The sequence below is a fragment of the Hordeum vulgare genome, chromosome 5H (genome assembly GCF_904849725.1).
Source record: "Hordeum vulgare subsp. vulgare chromosome 5H, MorexV3_pseudomolecules_assembly, whole genome shotgun sequence".
NCBI classification, from domain to species: Eukaryota; Viridiplantae; Streptophyta; class Magnoliopsida; order Poales; family Poaceae; genus Hordeum; species Hordeum vulgare.
Genome location: NC_058522.1, coordinates 50,895,429 through 50,918,941, shown reverse-complemented (window position 1 = coordinate 50,918,941; position 23,513 = coordinate 50,895,429).

Below are 23,513 nucleotides of genomic sequence, written 5' to 3'. Positions count from 1 at the left end.
TATTATTCTCCTCATATGGGTATCTCACCCAAAACTTTAAAACTTCAATCACACAAAACTTGATGGAACTTCGTGAGATGGGTTAGTATGATAAATATAGATCATTCACTTAGGTACTGCCAAGACAAGATTCATAATTTTTATAATATAATACCTACTGTATTATATAATTCCCATAATTTATATCACTCAATTGAAGTTATGGAAACACTAAAACAAGCAAACTATGCACGCAAAACAGGATCTGTCAAAAATAGAACAGTCCATGAAGATATGCATTAAAACCATACTTTCCTGACTCTAAAAATTCTGAGAACATAGGAAAACGCAGAGAATTTGCATAAAAAAGGTGTGTAAAAATTTCAAAACTTTTGGACGCACCAGTAAAATGAGAGAAATTCTTCACTGGACATAAAAGTTTCTGTTTTTTCTCAGAATCAAACAAGCAAGTATCCACACTATCCCAAATGCATTACTTGGCACTTTATTGAAATAAAAGGTATAAAACATGATTAACACAATATGTTAATCATGTTAACACTCAAAAACATAACGAGTAAATATTGAGTTGTCACCCAACAAGCACTTTTCTTTAATGCCTTTTAGCTAGGCATGATGATTTCAATGATGCTCGTATATGAATAATACTTGAAACATGCAAGAGGGCATCATGAATCACATGGAAAGCAGATTTAAGTATAACCCACTTCCTATGAATAGCTATTTTTCAAGAAAACAATTTATTGTAGCAATAATAAACTTGCATAGGAAGGCAAAACAAGCATGACTTCAAAACTTTGAACACATAGAGATGAAACTTGATATTATTGCAATTCCTACAAGCATATGTTCGCATCATGAAGGAATTCAACAATATAGCTATCACATACATCATCATTTTCATGATGCACAAGCATATAATTTTTATTACTACGCATAGAAGCAAAATTCTCATCATTCATATTAGTGGGAGCAAACTCAACAATATATCTATCATGTGATACTTGAGCGGCATAATCCAAATGAAAACTTAAATAATGATGACAAGTTTCATGGTTTTTATTACTCTTTATCACATACTTTTCATCACCATAATCATCATAGATAACAAATTTGTTGTCATGATCAATTAGAACCTCTTCCGAAATAGTGGAATGACCACTCAATAAAGTCACGACCTCTCCAATTCCACTTTTATCATTAGGAAAAGATTCAACACCCTCCAAAACAGTGGGATCATTAGTACCTAGAGTTCACACTCTTACAAACCAAATTTTATAAATATAATCATCATAAATAGGAGGCATGCTTTCATCATAAAAAAATTTCTCATCAAAACTTGGGGGGCTAAAAATATCATCTTCATCAAACATAGCATCCCCAAGCTTGTGGCTTTGCATATCATTAGCATCATGGATATTCATAGAATTCATACCAACAAGATTGATATCATGATCATCATCTAAGGAATTCAAATTAAGCATTTTCATAACTTCTTCATCTAGCAATTGAGCACAATTATCTTTTCCATCATTTTCAAGAAAGACATGATAGAGGTGAACAATATGAGACCACCTCAATTCCATTTTTTTTGTAATTTTATTTTTATATACCAAACTAGTGATAAAACAATAAATTAAAAGATTCAGTTGCAAGATCTAAAGATATACCTTCAAGCACTCACCTCCCTGCAACGGCGCAACAAAAGAGCTTGATGTCTACTAACAACTTGTTCTTGTAGACTCGTGTTGGGCCTCCAAGCGCATAGTTTTGTAGGACAATAGCGAATTTCCCTCAAGTGGATGACTTAAGGTTTATCAATCCTTGGGAGGTGTAGGATGCAAATGCTATCTCTCAAACAACCCTATAACCAAATAAATAAATTCTCTCGTGTCCCCAACACACCAAGTACAATGGTAAATTGCATAGGTGCACTAGTTAGGCAAATAGATGGTGATACAAGTGTAGTAATGATAGTAGATATAGTATTTGTAATCTGAACATATAAAAAAAGCAAGGTAGCAAGTAACAAAAGTGAGCATAAATGGTATTGCAATGCTTGAAAATGAGGCCTAGGGTCAGTACTTTCGCTAGTGCAATCTCTCAACAATGCTAACATTGTTAGATCATATAACAATCCCTCAATGTGCGATGAATCACTCCAAAGTTTCTTTCTAGTGGAGAACATAAGAAAAAAATGTTTGTAGGGTACGAAACCACCTCAAAGTTATTCTTTCCAATCAATCTTTCCAAGCGTTCGTACTAAGATAACAAGTTATCCTTTCTCATTGATCTATCAAGAGTTCGTACTAAAATAACACAATAACAAATTCAGATTCATAATACTCAATCCAACACAAAGAAATTCCAAGGAGCACACCAAGATTTCTACTGAAGAACATACCATGAAAACGTGAAATCAACCCTATGCCTAGATTACCCCATTGTCACCTCGGGAATCCGCGAGTTGATGCCACAACATATATCAAGTGAATCACTTGAATACCCAATGTTACTACGGGTATCCGCATGCAAGACATATATTATGTGGTCTCAAACTTAATGTTCAATCCAACATAACGAGATCTTAATGTGAAATATTCAATTCATCACAATGACAACATGGGACAAACACCATATGATCAAACTATATTGACAAGGCCCGTCATATATCAGGATCATGACATCTCAAGAACACAAGAGTGAGAAGGAGATTAGACACATAGCTACTCGTACAGACCGTCAGCCCCGAGGGTGGACTACTCTCTCCACATCATCGTCTCCGTCGGGATGATGAAGATGGCCACCGTAGATGATTTCCCCTCTCCGACAGGGTACTGGAACGTCTCCAAATTAATTTTTCGTGGATAGAGAGGCCTTGCGGCAGCAGAATTTCTCATCTAGTGTTATTTCCGGAGGTTTCTATATTTATAGGATTTTTGGGCACTGGAATCACGCTAAGATGGGCCACAAGTGGCCCACTAGACACCAGGCTACGCGTGGCGGGCTGGCGCACCCTGGTGTCTATAGACACCAGGGGGGCCCTATGGTGGTTCTTTGCTCCAATATTTCTCTTTTCATCCAAAAAATCATCAAATAGTTTCGTCCAATTTCAAGAACTTTTATTTCTGCATAAGAAACAACACCGCGGTGGTTCTGCTAAAAACACCGTCAGTTTAGGTTGGTTGTAAATAAATCATACAAAAGTGAAGCAAATCCATATAAAAGTATTGTAAACGTAGGCATGAATAATTCATAAGTTATGGATACATTGGAGACCTATCAATATGTTGCTCAGCCCCAAGGTTTGCAAGATCCAAAGCATCCTGACAAAGTGTTTAGACTCAACAAGGCTCTCCATGGCCTTAAGTAGGCCCTTCGGGCATGGTATGACTTGTTGATGGAATTCCTCATGAAGAAAGGCTTCAAACCCAGTTCACTTGACCCAACTCGTTTCAGAAAATCCTATGACAATAAGCTATTCGTGTGCCAAATATATGTAGATGATATTTTTTTTGGTTGTAATGACAAATGTTACAGCGACGGATTTGGCTATACTATGGGTGTAAAATATCAAATGTCCATGATGGGGGAGTTGAAATGGTTCCTAGGCCTTCAAATTCATCAACAACGCAATGGCATCTTCATCTCTCAAGAGAAATACCTCAAGGATGTCGTGAAGAAATTCGGCATGCAAGACTACAAAGGCGTCAGGATTCCAATGCCTACAAATGACCACCTCTGCACTGATGAAAATGGTAAAGATTTTGATGAGAAGGTATATTACTCCATGATTGGCTCATTATTGTACCTATGTGCATCTAGGACAAATATTATGCTTAGTGTTTGCATGTGTGCCCATTTCCAAGCAACACTGAAGGAATCACACCATAAGGCTGTGAAGCATATTATTCGATATCTAGCTCACACACCAATGCTTGGATTATGGTACCCCAAGGGCTCAAATCTTCATCTCGTTGGATATTCTGACTCTGACTATGTTGGTGACCATGTGGATCGCAAGTCAATATCACACACATGGATATTTTTGGACGATCCTTAGTCTATTGGTCCTCGAAGAAACAAAAATGCGTGTAACATTCCACTGCTGAAGCTGAGTATATTACTGCCGGTTCGCGCTGTGCTCAACTACTATGGATAAAGAAAACCCTCAAGGACTACAACATCAATGTGAAGAATGTGCCACTCTACTGCGACAATGAGAGTGCAATCAAGATTACAAACAATCCTCTACCACACTCGAAGACCAAGCACATCCAGATCCGTCATCATTTTCTTCGTGATGATGTACTCAAGGGCAACATGTTGCTCAACCACGTGAAGACTAGAGAACAACTGGCAAATATCTTCACTAAGCCCTTGGATGAAAAGATATTTTGCAACTGGCGGTGTGAGCTAAATATCTTAGAATCTTCGAATGTTTTATTGAAGGACACACATCCTAATACTTATGCAAAATTGATGACTTAGATATGCAACACATGAAGTACCATTTTTCTTCAATCAATGAAGACTAACCCTCTAAGTGTGATGAAATTAATGAAGAATTTGATTCTCACGAGCCTACGACAATTGTACGCGGTGTCTGAAATCATCAATCTTATACGGTGGGTTACGCCACCAACCAAAATTGAAATTCTTCAAAGTAGATATTTTTGCAAGTCTTCAAATCTTCAAATGTTCAAATTCCTCAAAATTTCAAATTCTTAAAACTTTTTCAACTGGTGTTCTTCATTGACTTATATATTTATATTTTTTTCTTTCAAAGTCCTCAACAACATTCACGTATTCCAGAGTTTTCAAGTTGATTTTTCTTCTAAGTGAATGTCATTGGACCCGTTCCCCCTTTATGCTAAGCTCATCCGAGACAGTTCTCAAATTCTTCATATGCGTTCTACTTGAAAATCATTCAAAGTCTTCTCTCAGTCCGTGTGAGCTGAAGAATTTGCGGACAAAATCCTCAAAAATATCTTATCAAATTTTTTGATCATTGCTGCTCAAATCGCTGCCACTTCTCATGACTGGATAACCCACGCTCCCCCACTAACTCCACATCTTTATACGTAGGTGACACATGTCATGCGGAGAGGAAGAGTCAGGGGTAGTTTGGTCCGAAAACCTCGGGTCGGACAGTTTTCACCTGGGTTATAAATACGCGTTCACCCCCGTTAGTAAATCTCTTCCTCTCAATCTCACTCTTCACCGCTCAAACCTCAGACCTAGCACCACCACTGGAAATCATCGCCGTTGGAGATGAAGAGCTTCATTGCCTAACACCTCCTCGTCGCCATACTCGTGCCGGCCTTGGACATCTTCACTATGCCGCCGTGATGACTGTGATCTGTGTTGGGTTTTCCGTGAAGAGGAACGGGTTATCGCAGCACAATGCGGTTAATTATTTCCCTCAGTTATGAAACCAAGGTTTATTGAACCGATAGGAATACCACTCTTCAACCGTCTTCAGCGACTCCACACAAAGATACAAACAACTTGCGCCCAACGCAGGCAAGACGGTTGTCAATCCCCTTGATCTTGTTATTTGCAAGCAAATGAGGTGCATAGATAATTGTTGATAAATTTAAATTGAAAAATAAAATAAAACATAAATAATGGAAGCAAGGTAGTACTAGCATTTGTAAATATAATAGTGAATAGACCCCGGGGCCATAGTGTTCCCTAATGGCATCTCTCATGGCAAAGGCATATGGTGGGTAAACAAATTACTATTGGGCAATTAATAGAACAGCGAATAGTTATGCGATTTTCATGGCAACGAGCATGTGTATATAGGCATCACGTCCATAAGCAAATAGGCCGACTCCTGCCTGCACCTATTACTATTACTCCACTTCAAGAGCGCTTCTATGCTTGCCTCTCTACGTATTAAGTAAAAACAGAGTAATGCTTGGAGACCAATGACATGATGTAGACAAAGTAAACACAATTAATATGAATAAACCCCATTGTTTTATCCTTTGTAGCAGCAACACAAATACGCATCTTGTCCCCTTCTATCACTGGGATATAGAAATTCGCCAGGTAGAACCTACTACAACGCACCACTCCCACTGAAGAAATATTAATCTAGTTGGCCAAACTATCTCAATAGATAAGAGGGCATTACGAAGGTACGAGGATCATGCTATTAAAAATCATAATAATCAGAGGTCACTCAAGTACTTTTCATGAATAATCTGAACATAAACCCACAATTCATCTGATCCCAACAAAGACACCATACATAGTGATTACATCGGATAGATCAAAGCGAAGATGCGATGAACATGGTCTTGAAGATCATAACAGAGAGATTGCCATCTAGGTACTACCCACGGCTCCGTAGGTCTATGGTGAACTACTCAAACATCATGGTGAGGGCATCAAGGTTGATGTAGAGGCCCTCCGTGATTGATCTTCCCTCCGGCAGATCGCCGGAACAGAGGTTTACAAGGCCTCCCGTTGGAACAGAGACTTGCAGTGGCGGAAAAAGTGTTTTGGGGGTTCTCTTAGGGTTTTTGGAATATTAGTGAATTTATAGGCCATAGAGGAACGCCAGGAGGCATCTAGGGGGGCCACAAGCCATCAGGGCGCGAACAAGCCCTGGGCCGTGCCCTGTTGGCTTGTGCCTCCCTCGTGCGGCCTCTCATCCACTTCTAATGCTTGGAGGTCTTCATATAGTCTAGAAAAAATCATATTAAAGTTTAATTGCATTTGGACTTCGTTTGGTAGGGCAAACCTTTAAAGCAAAAAACACGCAGAAAACAAGAACTGGCATTGGGCACTGGATCAATAGGTTAGTGCTCAAAAATATAATAAATTGGTATATAAATGCCCGAAAAGTATCCTAGTGTATCAGCATGGAACAATCAAAATTATAGATACGTTGGAGACGTATCAACATCACCAAGCTTAATTCCTACTCATCCTGGAGTGAGTAAATGATAAAAACAGATTTTGTGATGTGTAATGCTATCCATAATGTAATCTCTTGTATGTATAATCACTGTGAAATGATGAATTAACAAATAACAACAAAATAATATTTATTAATTATAAGCAACACAATTATTTATTTTCAAAGTATGCGATCCTAAAAGAATGTTTACCCCCTATTCATCTTTATTGTATTAGCAAGGCATGACTCCGTCTTCACCACATAAATATCTTTTTTGGACTAACTTATTAACTCAGTGCCAAGTGCGAGTTCCTGTTTTTTCCGTGTTTTTGACCCTTTTCAGAGGAGGATTTTAAACGGAGTCCAAACAGAATAAAACCTGCAGAATGATTTTTCCATAACAGAAGACACACAGGAGACTTGAGAACCAAGGTAGGGGACCTCAGAGGAGGTCACAAGCCGACCAGGCCCGGCCTGGAGGGGGGCTAGCAGGCTTGTGAGCTCCCCATGGCTCCCCTACCCTACTTCTTCTGCCTATAAATTCCCTAAAAATTTGAAACCACGAGAGAGACGATCAAAAGTACTTTTCCGCCGCCGCAAGCTTCTGTCTCCGCAAGATCCCATCTGGGGCACGTTCTGGTGCCTTGCCGGAGGGGGGATTCGGATATAGAGGGCTTCTTCATCGACACCATGACCTCTCCGAGGATGCGTGAGTAGTTCACCATAGACCTACGGGTCCATAGCTAGTATCTAGATGGCTTCTTCTCTCTCTTGGATCTTCAATACAAAGTTCTCCATGATCTTCATGGAGATCTATCCGATGTAATCTTCTTTTGCAGTGTGTTTGTCGAGATCCGATGAATTGTGGATTTATGATCAGATTATCTATGAATCTTATTTGAGATTCTTCTGATCTCTCTTATGCATGATTTCATATCCTTGTAATTCTCTTAGAGTTGTGGGTTTTATTTGGCCATCTTGATCTATGATTCTTGCAATGGGAGAAGTGCTTGGTTTTGGGTTCATACCGTGTGGTGACCTCACCCAGTGACGGAAGGGGTAGCGAGGCACACATCGTGTTGTTGCCATCAAGGGTAAAAAGATGGGATTTTCATCATTGGTTTGAGTTTATCCCTCTACATCATATCATCTTGCTTAAGGCGTTACTCTGTTCGTCATGAACTCAATACACTAGATGCATGCTGGATAGTGGTCGATGTGTGGAGTAATAGTAGTTGATGCAGAAAGTATCGGTCTACTTGTCTCGGACGTGATGCCTATATGTATGATCATTGCCTTAGATATCGTCATGACTTTGCGCGGTTCTATCAATTGCTCGACAGTAATTTGTTCACACACCGTAATATTTTGTATTTTGAGAGAAGACTCTAGTGAACACTATGGCCCCCGGGTCTACTTCACACCATATTTTCAGCCTTACTCTTTTATTTCGTTGCACTTTCCACCTTCAGATCTCACTTTGCAATCAATCTTGAAGGGATTGACAACCCCTTTATAGCGTTGGGTGCAATGTCGTTTGTGTTTGCGCAGGTACTCTGGACTTGACGAGATTCTCCTACTGGATTGATACCTTGCTTCTCAAACTGAGGGAAATACTTACTGCTCCTGTGCTGCATGACCCTTTCCTCTTCAAGGGAAAAACCAATGCAAGCAAGTCTCCGTCAACGTGTCAATTTCTGGCGCTGTTGTTTGAGAAGTAGCATTAAGCACCACGACATTCAAGTCAGGCAATTGGATCGTACTTTTTTAATATGCATCAACTTTTTATTCTTCACACAATACATGAGCGTGAACCATTGGAAATAACATATAGGTGGAATAGAATATGGTGGTAGATATCAAAGGGGTAAAAAGTGGAGAAGATAATCTCACATCAACTAGGCGTACCAACGAGCTATGGAGATACCCATCGATAGATGTCAACGCGAGGAGTAGGGATTGCCATGCAAATGATGCACTAGAGCTACAAGTGTATGAAAGCTCAACTGAAGCTTATTGGGGTGTGCATCCAACTTGCTTTCTCATGAAGACCTAGGGCATTTGAGGAAGCCCATCATTGGAATATATAAGCCAAGTTTATTATGACAATATAATTCCCACTAGCATGTGGAGGTGAAAGCATAAGAGGCTCTCGCTATGAAGATCATGGTGCCACTTTGAGGCACAAGTGTGGTAAAGGATAGTAGCATTGTACCTTCTCTCTTTTTCTCTCATTTATTTTTTTATATGGTGGGCTTTTCTGTTTCTTATTTCTTTTTGCCTCCCCCATATTTTTTATATATGGTGGGATCACTTTGCCTCCCCCATTTTATTTATTTTTCGTTCGGAGTCTCATCTCGACTTGTGGGGGAATCATAGTCTCCATCATCCTTTCCTCACTGGGACAATGCCCTAACAAGGATGATCATCACACTTTTGTTTACTTACAACTCAATATGGAGAACTGATAGGAAGATATGATTCTCTGAGAATGCCTCTGGCAGTGTACCAGGATGTGCAATGATCTAGCATGACATGTAACAAAAACATGATGGAAGGTGGCTTTGCCACAAATCCTATGTCAACTCTATATGATCATGCAAAGCAATATGACGATGAACGAACTAGTCATGTGAAGTGATAATGGAATTTGCATGACAATATATCTCGAAATGGCTATGGAAATACCATAATAGGTAGGTATGGTGGCTGTTTTGAGGAAGATATAATGAGGCTTATGTGCAACAGAGCGTACCATGCCGCAGGGTGTGGATGCACCGGCAAAAGTTGCACCAATCCTCGAGGTGAGAATGGGCTATCCACGGTACCAAAGAAGCTAGCAAATATGAGAAGTTAAAGGTGAGTATGTCCAAGGTGTCAAATTAGTCATAAATAACTCACATACTTATTGCGAAGTTCTATGAGTTTTATGACACATCAAAGCACTACTCGCATGCCCCGAGGGAGGGGGTTGGTAGGAGTTAACCGCCGCGCGCCCCCGACTCAAGACAACACTAGGATTTTAATGAGGAATAAGAATTCTCACACATCATCACCATGCCTCTTTAATATTTAGATGAAAAACAAGTTAACACCCCTTTAATACCGACACTTATATGAATCAACAATTATGGACTTACACCTTTTTCATATTACCATATCAATGTCATTAACTCACAATTTCTCTATGTGTGCTACATGATGGTTTTGATTATCATTCATTGAATGCCTATTATTGTTGGAATAGTCTTATGACCCATGCAAATTACCGACATTATTTATTCATCTCTCAAACAAATATAAGTGAAGAACAAGAGCAAATTATTTCTATAAAACCTACACGTCACCGTGCTCTAAAAGATATAATTGAAGTACTAGAGCAACTGCCAAGCTCAAAAGATATAAGTAAAGCACATAGAGTATTCTAGAAAATCATAATGAAGGTGAGTCTGTCTCTAATAGGTGTTTCCAGAAAATGATGATTGTGACAAACTTAAATTAAAAGCAAACAAAAGCAAACGTCGCTCCAAGCAAAACACATATGATGTGATGAATAAAAATGTAGCTCCAAGTGACATACCGATGGTTTGATACAAAAGAGGGGATGCCTTCCGGGGCATCCCCAAGATTAGGCGCTTGTTTATTCCTTAGAATAATATCTGAGATGCCTTGGGAATCCCCAAGGTTAGGCTCTTGCTACTCCTTATTCCATGGTCCATCGCAATCACACTCAAAACATGAAAACTTCAATCACACAAAACTCAACAAAACTTCGTGAGATCCGTTAGTATAAGAAACATATTGCATACTTTAGGTACTGTTATAAATTGATTATTAATTTATAATTTCATAATAGGTACTGTATTCTAACTTATCCATGACTTATACGCCCCCATATAATCCATATCATCATTAAAACAAGCAACCTATGCAGGCAAAACAGAATTTGTTTAAAACAAAACAGTCTGTAGCAATATGTAAAGATTACATACTTATGTAACTCTGAAAATTCTGAAGAATTAGCACAACGTGGATAATTTGTACAGAAATAGTTTGTAAAAACTTCAAGAATTTATCATTCTCCAGCAGAGAATTAAAAATTCTGCACTGGAAATGAAAGTTTCTGTTTTTGCACAGGATCAATCATACTCATCAAATAAATTATCCCAAAGGCTTTTCTTGGCACAAACACTAATTAAAACATAAAAACATAATCATTACAGAGGGAATAATCATGTCAATACAAAATAACAGAAATTATAAACGAAAATTAAGATAACTATTGGGTTGCCTCCCAACAAGCGCTATTGTTTTATGCCCCTAGCTAGGCATAATACATAGTTTCAAGTGTTGTCATATTTGACATCAAGCTCCTCAATAACATAACCATGAATGATAGGAGAAATAGGATCTTTGATAAAATTTATAAAGTTGGGATGAACACTAATCATCTTTAGATCCTCATTTGTTTTGGTAGGAGGTGTGTTAACGCTCTTGGGAACATATATGAACTTGGGACTTTTATTTCGAGAGGTGCTAGCATAAGTCTTAGGAGGTGTGAAAGCTGAACCTACTTTATCAGTGACCTCATCCATCTTATCAATTCCATCCAAACTTTGTCCTATCCTCTCATCAACAATAGTGTCCTTTTCCTTTAGACTTTTCAAATTAATTACTACGCGAGACCCAAGTTGAGTAATCTGATTATGAAGTTTCTTTTCTAACTCCTCAATTGGTTCATGCGTGATCATTTTATTTTCTATAGCATCAAGCCTTTGCATAACCTGTTCCAAAGTTAAATTGGTTTCATTAACAATAATAGGTGGTGTTCAAACAAGGCTTTCAATGGCAGTATAGGCATCTAAAGTGTGACACATTAAAAAGTTCCCTCTAGTGACTGTGTCAAGAACAAACCTAAACCAAGTTGTCACATCAACATAAAAATTATGGAGCAACGTAGTGGTGGATAACTTATTAGTTGATTTATTTTGAGCATTGCAAATCCTATTCCATACATCTTTCAAATTTATAACATCATTATCAGGAGTAACACGAACAAAAGAAGAACTAGCCATGACTTCAAACTAGAGTACTAGTAACAAGCAAAGGTAAATATTTTTGTATTTTTAGTTTTTATGTGACAAACTAAATATAACAGCAAATGAAAAGAAGAACAAGTGAATGACAATTTGTGAGAAGCTACTTGATAGTTGGTGATGGTAATCCTCGGAACGGCGCCAGAAATCCTTCCTGATGAATGTGATCTGCGTTGGGTTTTCTGTGAAGAAGAACGGGTAATCGCAGCACAATGCGGGTAAGTATTTCCTTCAGTTATGAAACCAAGGTTTATCGAACCAATAGGAATACCAATCCTGAACCGTGTTCAGCGACTGCTCACAAAGTAACAAACAACTTTCACCCAACACAGGCAAGAGGGTTGTCAATCCCCTTGATCTTGTTATTTGCAAGAAAATGAGGTGTGTAGATAATTGTTGATAATTGTAAATTGCAAAATAAAATAAAACAGTAATAATGGAAGAAAGCTAGTACTAGCATTTGTGAATATATAAGTGAATAGACCCCGGGGCCGTAGTGTTCCCAAATGGCATCTCGCATGGCAAAGGCATATGGTGCGTAAACAAATTACTGTTGGGCAATTGATAGAACAGCGAATAATTATGCGATTTTCATGGAAATGATCATCTGTATATAGGCATCACGTCCGTAAGCAAATAGGCCGACTCCTACCAGCACCTATTACTACTACTCCACTTCAAGAGTGCTTCTATGCTTGCCTCTCTACATATTAAGTGAAAAATAGAGTAATGCTTGGAGAACAATGACATGATGTAGACAAAGTAAACTCAATTAACATGAATAAAACCCATCATTTTATCCTTAGTAGAAGCAACACAAAGACGCATCTTGTCCCCTTCTGGCACTGGGATATAGAAATTCGCCAAGTTGAACCTACTACAACGCACCACTCCCACTGAAGAAATATTAATCTAGTTGGCCAAACTATCTCAGTAGATTGGAGAGCATTACGAAGCTATGATGATCATGCAATTAAGAATCATAATAATCAGAGGTGACTCAAATACTTTTCATGAATAATCTGAACATAAACCCACAATTCATCGGATCCCAACAAACACACCGTACATAGTGATCACATGAGATAGATCAAAGCGAAGATGCGATGAACATGGTATTGAAGATCATAAGAGAGAGAGATTGCCATCTAGGTATTGTCTACGGACCCGTAGGTCTGTGGTGAACTATTCAGACATCATGGTGAGGGCAGCAAGGTTGATGTAGGGCCCCTCCGTGATTGATCTCCCCTCCATCAGATCCCCAGAACAGAGGTTTAGATGGCCCCCCGTTGCAACATAGACTTGCGGCGGCATAAAAAGTGTTTCGGGGGTTCTCTTAGGGTTTTCGGAATATTTATGAATTTATTGGCCAGAGAGGGACGTCGGGAGGTATCCAAGGGGCTACCAGCCATTCGGGCATTGCCACGCCCTAGGCTTCACCTTGTTGGCTTGTGCCTCCCTCATTCGACTTCTCGTCCACTTCCGATGCTTGCAGGTCTTCGTAAAGTCCAGAAAAAATCATATTAAAGTTTCGTGGCATTTGGACTTCGTTTCGTAGGGTAAACCTGCAAAGCAAAAAAACACGCAGAAAATAGGAACTGGCACCAGTCACTCGGTCAATAGGTTAGTGCTCAAAAATATTATAAATTGGTATATAAATGCCCAAAAAGTATCCTAGAATGATAAGATATTAGCATGGAAATTATAGATATGTGGGAGACATATCACACCGCCGTAGCTGTCTTCTGCACCGAGTTAGGGCGGAGAAGATATAAACCGATGAATTTCTCCTCCACTTCTCCGTGTTCATCATGTTCATCAGCAAGGGTAATTAAAATCTAATTTTACTGCCCATGTAGATCTTTATGTTTCCTAAAATCTTCACAAAGTGTTTATTCCTGAACATATTCATCATATGAACACCTCCTAAGCTTAATTTCACTTGATTTATTTCACTAAGACATGATATTCTTCAAAAGATTCCTCAACTGTGTGAATTTTTAGATATGCACAACTGTGGAACCTAAGTCAAGATCTACACAATTGTGTGAATTTCACGTGGAATTCCTCACGTTGATTTACTTTTGAAAATCTTCGGAGAACGCATATGACCTCTTCAAATTCTTCACACCTATACTCTATTCACAGGTACAAAATGTCCCGTGACGAATCTCTAGATTCTCATCAACTTAACTCATTTGTAGCATTTCTTGAACAAAACTTGCACACTTCCTGATAATCATCAAAAGCTCAAATTCCTCAAGTGAAGAAAATGGCTGAAGGGAAAATACCTCAGAAAGGAGGAAAGAAGCCAAAGACCAACACTGGCTTTGAAATCCCGTAGGACATATATTATGAATATCGCACACGAGATGAGGAAATTTATGGCAAGGAAACCAAGGAAAAGCGCAAAATGCGCATATAGAAAATTGAGAGGACATGGGCCAGAGAATGGAAGGAGTACATATACGTGACTCCAAAATACATGAACAAATTCACACTAAATCATCCATGCCCAAGACCTCCACTTGTTGAAGGTAAAATTGTTGATCCCACTAGCATAATTAGTGATGAGGAATTTGCTGCAAAATGGTCTAAATGTGAGGCAAAACTGCAGAAGATTACAAAAGGTGTAATGAGGAATTTCAACCTCAAGACTGGTGTTGCAGCAGCTGCTACTACCTCATCTGCTACTGTAGCATCTGGCACTGACACAACTCCAAAACAAGCTCTAGTGAAAAAATCTGTTGTGAAGATAAAGTCTTCAACTTCAAAATGCTCACAGCAAAATCCTCAACCACCTCATGTTGGAAATATTCCCTAGAGGCAATAATAAAATATTTTGTAGCGACCCGACTCAAAACGAGTCAAGCCTCTGTGTGTCTGTGCCATCCCTGGATCAATATGCTGGCACACACAGTACATCAATGTATATATCAAAGTGCAATCACATGTAAATAGCGTTAAACTGATATATACCTTAAATATTTCAGCGGAAGCAGTCAAGGGAGTGGAGTCCCAATAAACACCAATGGCAAGTTGAGTGTAGACCGTAACCCTGAACCGTACTCTTACTTGTCGAAGAAAAATATCTACAACATAAGACGTTGCAGCCGTGTAGGTCAGCATATTGAATATGGCGGCAAGTCACATAAGAGAGGGGTGAAAAGTAATCATGTATACTATATGCATATATGGCAGGTGGGGCTATATGTTTTTAGCAAAAAGCAAGTTTTCTCCTACATCAAGAGAGGCTTCAAAGCAAAATGATACTACGTTGTTTGTTGTTAACGAGATGGTTCCGCCAACCAATTCTCGTACCCGAGTTGTCAATAATTACCCTCATCAAATATATTTAATGGTGTTGAGAAATCCAGATAACTTCAGTTCCTTTGGCTCAAGTTGTCCATGACCGTGGACACGGCTAATCGATTAGGTTTGAGTACTCTGCAGAGTTTTGCACACGTTCCCCACAAGATTTGATCGCCTCCGTGTATGTCCTCGCACTTCAGGGTGTTTGAAGACCGGATGATCAAAACATGGTCTTTCAACGGGTCCCTCTGAATCCCTGTCGGTGCCCATCCATTCCTACCGTTCTTCTACATCTGCTAGCACCGCCTGTCCAGAGTCGCCGCGTTGTCCAACCAAGCCAGAGCCCATAATGACTTGTGGCTGTGCAGATAAGCCTTGGGTCTTGAAAATATCCGTCCATCTCTTTGAGCCTGGGTGAAGCTTTCCGCAGGATGTCATGGCCTATCCAGCATCCCGGGTCATCCACTAGGTTCTCCAGGGAGCCGATCAACCGTCCTTCACCCAGAGTTGCATTGCGTCCGAGGTCTTGAAAATCTTGTCTTAACCGGTCTTGATTATTAATCAACCTCGCATCACTCGTGTTATGCACTCAACCGAAATCCCGTCTACTCAAGCATAGCAATATGAACTTTGTCGTCCCGGGGCCAAGTATTGGGGTTGTTGTTTGCCTACCACATGATACTACAATCTATACTAAAATTTCCAAGTACCTACTCAGCATGCAATTGGGCATAGGATGGTAGAACTACGATGCATAAAACATAGGTGATAGTATGATCAAAGTGACTTGCCTGGTGATGTTGACGAAGAAGAATTTCTCGAGAAATAACTTGATAGACTACTCGTCACTCTCCGATGAAATCCATATAAAAAACATATCATTCACATAAGCACTCATACTAGCAATCATTGTAGCAATCAAAACAAAAGAGAGAGCGAATAGGAATCCGAAAGAAATTTCAAATAAGCCTAGGGAGTCTTCTACTACATCAAACACTAAATAGTTTTTGTCTAACAGAAAATAATAACAAGGAACTAAGATATAAATTTAACTAAGATAGGATAAAGTGTTTTTTTCACAAAACTTTTTCAAAGTATTTCCAAACAGTATTTGAAACAGTGGAGAAACCAATTGCAAGTTACTAAGGAACTAGAATTGATTTCATGATAACAAATAAAAAAAAAATCAAAACTTGTTCGAAACCTACTGATTAAATAACAGAAACAAAACATAATATTTCTGAAATATAAAAGAAAATAATTTAAAAGTAACTAAAGAAAGTAAATTAGTCACAATCCTAAAAGAGGTGAAACAGAAATTGTTTCACAATAAACCATGAGCTAAAATACTCAAACAAATGTGAAATTTCTACCACTGATAAATACGATCACTAGTGATCAGTAGCAAAAAGAATCAAATTAAAAGCTATTTTTAAACTCCTGGAATAGGCAAAACAAGGTTTAAACTAAATCTGATCTAATTCAAATTTGAAAATTTCAAACATAGAAAAATTATATGTTTTTAACAACAACAGGAAATTTGTGATCTACTGGAAAAAAGTATCAACTCCATTGGAGTTGTGGATCAAAAGTTATGGGCTAAACAAGATTGGAACTTTTCTGTTTTTGGAACTAAACAGAAAAATACAACAATAGCTAACGGACTACGTGGCAGTCCCCGATTGGCTGTGGGGCTGTGTGCTGCGGGTGTTATGAGCAAACGGCCGAAGCTTAACGAGAATTCTCTGGCTAATAAGTTAAGTGAATAAAAACCGGCGGTCTTTGTTTCAAAACAGAAAGGGTAAGTACCTTCTAATCTACACCGTGGGATCTAGATCGAACGGTAAGACTACACAATACAAAAAAAACAAAACAAGTAAAAGAAAAAAGAAAGGAAGGAGGAGTTACCTCCCGTGGATGAACGCAGCAGTGGCTGTTCCGGCGATGGGGAGCTGCGCCGGCGGGGGAAGAGGGCACTCCGGGGAGGTGACGATCTCCCGCGGGGGAGGGGCCGACGAGGCTCCAGGGAAGGTTCGGCAGGGATGGGGGAACCTACAGGGGGGGCGACGGGGTAGAGTTTCCTGGCGAAGAGCTCCTGGTCGGGGCAATGTGGAGGAGCAGCTGGCGATGATGGGGAAGGGCGAGGGGGTTGGGTGGAGCGGTGGTGGGGAGGTGGCGGCGGGGTGGGGTGGGCTCGGCAAGGAGGGGAGGGAATGCAGGGGGTGGCCGGGGAAGGTCGCCGGTGCATTCTTGTGGACGACTCCAGCGAGGTCCACAGGGGGAGGAGGACGTGGGGAGAGGCGGCGGTTTCAACGGGAATGGAACGAGGAGGCCATGGGGGTTCTTATAGAGGTGACGAGAGGTGCTAGGAGGAAGAATAGCTCGCGAATCCCGGAGGTGAAGATTTCTCTGTCCATGGCTAAGGAAAGCTTCTGTGACATGAGAAAGAGACAGAGGAGGAAGAAGATCTTGTTGGGCCAGAGAAAAGGAAAGGTCTTAACGGGCCACCGTTTATTTCCGTTTAAACACGATTTCTTTCCTTTTTTCAAAACTAGGAAGCTAAAACGACAAAAGGGAAATCAAATCAACTCGGAATATAGAGTTTCTATATACTAAAATTATCAGAAAAATAAAATCTAAATGATGGGCATTTTTCCACGGCAAAAATAAAAACTTCAGAAAAAAATATTTTCACAAAATTGCCTAAAAGATTTATTTTCTTTTGCAAAAAATTTTCAAATGACCCTCTAAGTTTTAGGGTTCAAATAACTTTCAAAATGCCCGTGTGTTTGAGGGTCATGCTCCTCCTCTCTTTTCTGTTTGACAGAATGTATTTCCCGGCATTTCTTGCACGAAGAAAACAAATAGAAATGCAAGAGAATTCAAATGCAAATATCTCTGTTCAAATTCTTTATAGTTGAAGAAGTCATGTCATCTTCTCTCTTTGCTTTTAAATGATTGAATTTGAATTCATCGGAGAAGGGGAAAGTCATTTTATTCCCTCTCATTCAAAAGTTTTTAAAAAGTTTCAGTTTTCACACAAGTTTCAACCACTCAAGAAAACAAACAAACAATCTAATAATTATTTTAACATTCCAAAATTTGGGATGTTACATATCTACCACACTTAAAATGAGTCTCATCCTCGAGATTCGAAGAGGCTAGAAAGAAAGGTTAGGGTTTGGGGTTCTTCTAACAATTCCAATCTCTTGCAAAGTGGGATGCTACCACACTTAAAATGAGTGCTACTGGTCCCTTAAGATTTTAACCAACCTCTCGGGTTTTGGCATCTGACTCCTCACAGTCTTCATATCTTTCGTTATATTCATAACGTCTCCATCAAAAACGAGGGCTCTTCCGTTGATATAAGCTTCTTCCGTTACTGGGTCTTCTTAACTGACAGTCTCGTGGTCAATTCTGAATAACATATCGATGGTTCTCATGGTGGTCTACCATTTGTGGTTATCCTGCACAAAGAAGGGTCTGGGCTTCATCCTCACCGTAAAATTTCCTACGCGTGACAACAAGTGCCATGTACGTGGGCTTTCGTTATACCATTCTAAGGTTAAACAAAAGCTTCAAAGAACGTCGTCTCTCTATATGGGTAAGTCTCTCAGATTTACCATTCCGAATAGCAAGATCAATGATAAGAGTAAGTCGTCATGGTGATCAATCCATTCCGCACCCGAATCATTTCTCTGTATAAGGTTTAGCGAATCTCGCATTCTAACGCTTGGGCACCCTCACAAGCATTGCAGAATTTCTCTTGCCCACGAACGAAGTTCGGATGATCCATTGGTTCTGCAAGCTGAACAAAACATCTATCGTATCTTCACAACTCAGGTTTTTTGTATGCTCCTAAGAAAATGTTTGCTGACCCATCATAGCTTCTTCCATAAATCATATTCATTTCATAATCAATCCTTTATTACATCCTTAATTTCTCCTCAAAAACTCCAATTCAAAAGTACTCTATTACAGATGCTGCCATCCACATTGTTCGGTATGGTCGAGCATTTCTGCCAACTTTATTCATCTGCCTCTCTTGGAGGTGCTTAGTTCCACTCGAACTTTCCGAGGTGCTCCTTGAAATCATCCATCTTTTGCTTCATCACGGTGGTCATGAGCTTCATCTCCATTATCTCCGCACGTACTTCACTCAGGTATTCCTGGGTATGACGGAGTCTTGCTTCCAGTATTTCTCCGATCTCACGTATGGCTTCCATGGCAGCTTCACGAACAGCATCAAAGAAGATTGCTCGTGGTACACGTGAAATGAAGAAGTATTGCCCCATAGTCTTTGGACAAACTCCTTTCACACGGTGGAGATGTACTTCCACATACCAAAGTTCCACTCCATTTTCCATGAATGGGTAGCCTTTGTAGACTGCATCTCCTTCAAGGTGAATGTGCTTCCTCATGTCCTTCAGGATTTTCGGGTAATAATGATCACTGGTCAGGGTCATGATCGTTTATGGGCCCTTGAGGAATGACTCGTAGAGAGTTTTCATCTGCAGGTGTCAGTAGATAGGTACTCAGAGGAATGTATATGTCTCCTTGGTAATCATGGTACACTCCTATTCAATGGATCCTGTGGGTTTACCGATTACTACCACACTTAAAATGAATCATACTCATGCCTGCATAGACCATATTTTCTTATATCCTCATAATTGTTCACAGATCTTGGTTCAAAGAGAAACAACGCATATAGTTTCAACATAGGCAATCATGAGGCAATAAATTCCATTTATTCATGATGTTATTACAATCTCAGGGACTTCTGTTACAAAAATTTTCACTCCATGATCTCATGAAAAACAAGAGTGCTTCGGATTACACTTATTGCCATGGTCAAAACTTAACTACTCCATTCTAGCTTTCTTCCTTTGCGGACAATCTCTAGCAAAATGTCCTGCTTCCTTGCAACGAAAGCAAATGAGTTCTGACAAATCTCGAGGCTTCTTAGCTTTTTCTTTTGCTCCTTGGATTTCCGGCTTCCTTCCTGAGCACATGTATTTGTGTTGGCCAAATTCCATACACTTGTAACATCTGACATGACTCAGGTCTATATCTGCAGAGATTTGGCTCTTCCGAGGGTACTTTTTCTTCTTTCTGGACTCCTTCATTTTGGCCAGTTCTTCTATTTCAAGTGGATCAAACTCCACTTCTTCCGTCGGGAAGTTTCCCAGATACTATTGGCTTCTATTCGTGCAGTCTTGTGAATAATGTCCTTCTTCTCCACATGAGTAGCATGCATTGGAGAAAAATCTGGTCAGACCTTGTCCATCAGGGTCTTCTATATATTCGTTCATCACCGGTTCTTCTAGAATCTTCTTCTTGAGGGTTTCCCTCACTGCATCTTTCTGCTGCTTGACAACTTGTTGCACCTTGGGGTAAATGTGGCACTGAGCTGGGTAGTGGGTGGTTCCTTCACAAAGGAAACAAGTCGCCTGACTACTTGGGCACTCCTCAGCTGGGTGATTTTCTTCACAATGAGTGCATCCATCCTTGTGTCCTTCCTGGGTGTGTCCTATTTCTCCACAGATCTTGCATGCACAAGTCTTCTCCTTCGGATTATCATATCACTTCTGAATAAGTCGGGATCTTAACAAAATCTTCTTGAATTCGTCCCAAGTTTCTGCTCCACTAAATCCTTGTATGGCATGGTGCTTTTTCCACCAGATAGCAGCACTTTGGGTAAAGTACTGGAGAGCGTGTTCCACTTCATACTTCCTTGAGATTAAGTTACTCCCGAAGTGGTTCTCCATGTTCTGAATCCATATCTCAGCTTCCAGCTGGGTCATTGGTCCAGAGACTACAAGTCGAGCTTCATACTCCATCTGGTAGGGTTGAGGTTTTTGGGGATGAGACGGGTAAGAGAGGGAGGGAGATACACACAATACAAACTATATTTTTGAGAATAGGTTTTTATTTGTGGCCGTCGAGAAACACACACCAATGACGGCTCACAAATCATCGTATCTAACGTGAGTATATAAAAGGGTTTGGTCTTCTAAAGGTCATATAATTATTCGAACACTTCAGGGTCTTCGAGTTCTTCGGGTCTTGAGAGTCCTCTGTTGGTGTAGCTTCAATTCTTCAACGCGTGGTGAAATCGTCTTTACTTTGAAGTAGAACTCCGTTGATTCTTCATGAGGTCGAAGGGGTAAGTGTATTGTCTAACTATTGGAGGTGAGAGAGAATGTTTGATGAAATCAGAAGAGATGAGGAGTGAAAGGTGTTCTCGAAAATAAGATTTTTGAGAGATCTGATCCTAAGAAGTTTCCAGTTTCCAGGGTCACGTCCTACAGTCAATCTGTGCTCTGATACCATTTCTGTAGCGACCCGACTCAAAACGAGTCAAGCCTCTGTGTATCTGTGCCATCCCTGGATCAGTATGCTGGCACACACAGTACATCAATGTATATATCAAAGTGCAATCACATGTAAATAGCGTAAAACTGATATATACCTTAAATATCTCAGCGGAAGCAGTCAAGGCAGTGGAGTCCCAATAAACACCAACGGCAAGTTGAGTGTAGACCGTAACCCTGAATCGTACTCTTACTCGTCGAAGAAAAATATCTGCAACATAAGACGTTGCAGCCGTGTAGGTCAGCATATTGAATATTCCGGCAAGTCACATAAGAGAGGTGTGAAAAGTAATCATCTATACTATATGCATATATGGCAGGTGGGGCTATAAGTTTTTAGCAAAAAGCAAGTTTTCTCCTACATCAAGAGAGGCTTAAAAGAAAAATGTTACTACGTTGTTTGTTGTTAACGAGATGGTTCCGCCAACCAATTCTCATACCCGAGTTGTCAATAATTACCCTCATCAAATATATTTAATGGTGTTGAGAAATCCAGATAACTTCAGTTCCTTTGGCTCAAGTTGTCCATGACCGTGGACACGGCTATTCGATTAGGTTTGAGTACTCTGCAGAGTTTTGCACACGTTCCCCACAAGATTTGATCGCCTCCGTGTATGTCCTCGCACTTCAGGGTCTTTGAAGACCGGATGATCAAAACATGGCCTTTCAACGGGTCCCTCTGAATCCCTGTCGGTGCCCATCCATTCCAACCGTTCTTCTACATCTGCTAGCACCGCCTGTCCAGAGTCGCCGCGTTGTCCAACCAAGCCAGAGCCCATAATGACTTGTGGCTGTGCAGGTAAGCCTTGGGTCTTGAAAATATCCGTCCGTCTCTTTGAGCCTGATTGAAGCTTTCCGCAGGATGTCATGGCCTCTCCAGCATCCCGGGTCATCCACTAGGTTCTCCAGGGAGCCGATCAACCGTCCTTCACCCAGAGTTGCATTGCGTCCGAGGTCTTGAAAATCTTGTCTTAACCGGTCTTGATTATTAATCAACCTCGCATCACTCGTGTTATGCACTCAACCGAAATCCCGTCTACTCAAGCATAGCAATATGAACTTTGTCGTCCCGGGGCCAAGTATCGGGGTTGTTGATTGCCTACCACATGATACTACAATCTATACTAAAATTTCCAAGTACCTACTCAGCATGCAATTGGGCATAGGATGGTAGAACTACCATGCATAAAACATAGGTGATAGTATGATCAAAGTGACTTGCCTGGTGATGTTGACGAAGAAGAATTTCTCGAGAAATAACTTGATAGACTACTCGTCACTCTCCGATGAAATCTATATAACAAACATATCATTCACATAAGCACTCATACTAGCAATCATTGTAGCAATCAAAACAAAAGAGAGAGCGAATAGGAATCCGAAAGAAACATCAAATAAGCCTAGGAATCTTCTACTACGTCAAACACTAAATAGTTTTTGTCCAACAAAAAATAATAACAAGGAACTAAGATATAAATTTAACTAAGATAGGATAAAGTGTTTTTTTTCACAAAACGTTTTCAAAGTATTTCCAAACGGGATTTAAAACAGTGGAGAAACCAATTGCAAGGTACTAAGGAACTAGAATTGATTTCATGATAACAAATAAAAATAAAATCAAAACTTGTTGCAAACCTACTGTTTAACTAACAGAAACAAAACATAATATTTCTGAAATATAAAAGAAAATAATTTAAAAGTAACTAAAGAAAGTAAATTAGTCACAATCCTAAAAGAGGTGAAACACAAATTGTTTCACAAGAAACCATGAGCTAATGTACTCAAAGAAATCTGAAATTTCTACCACTGATA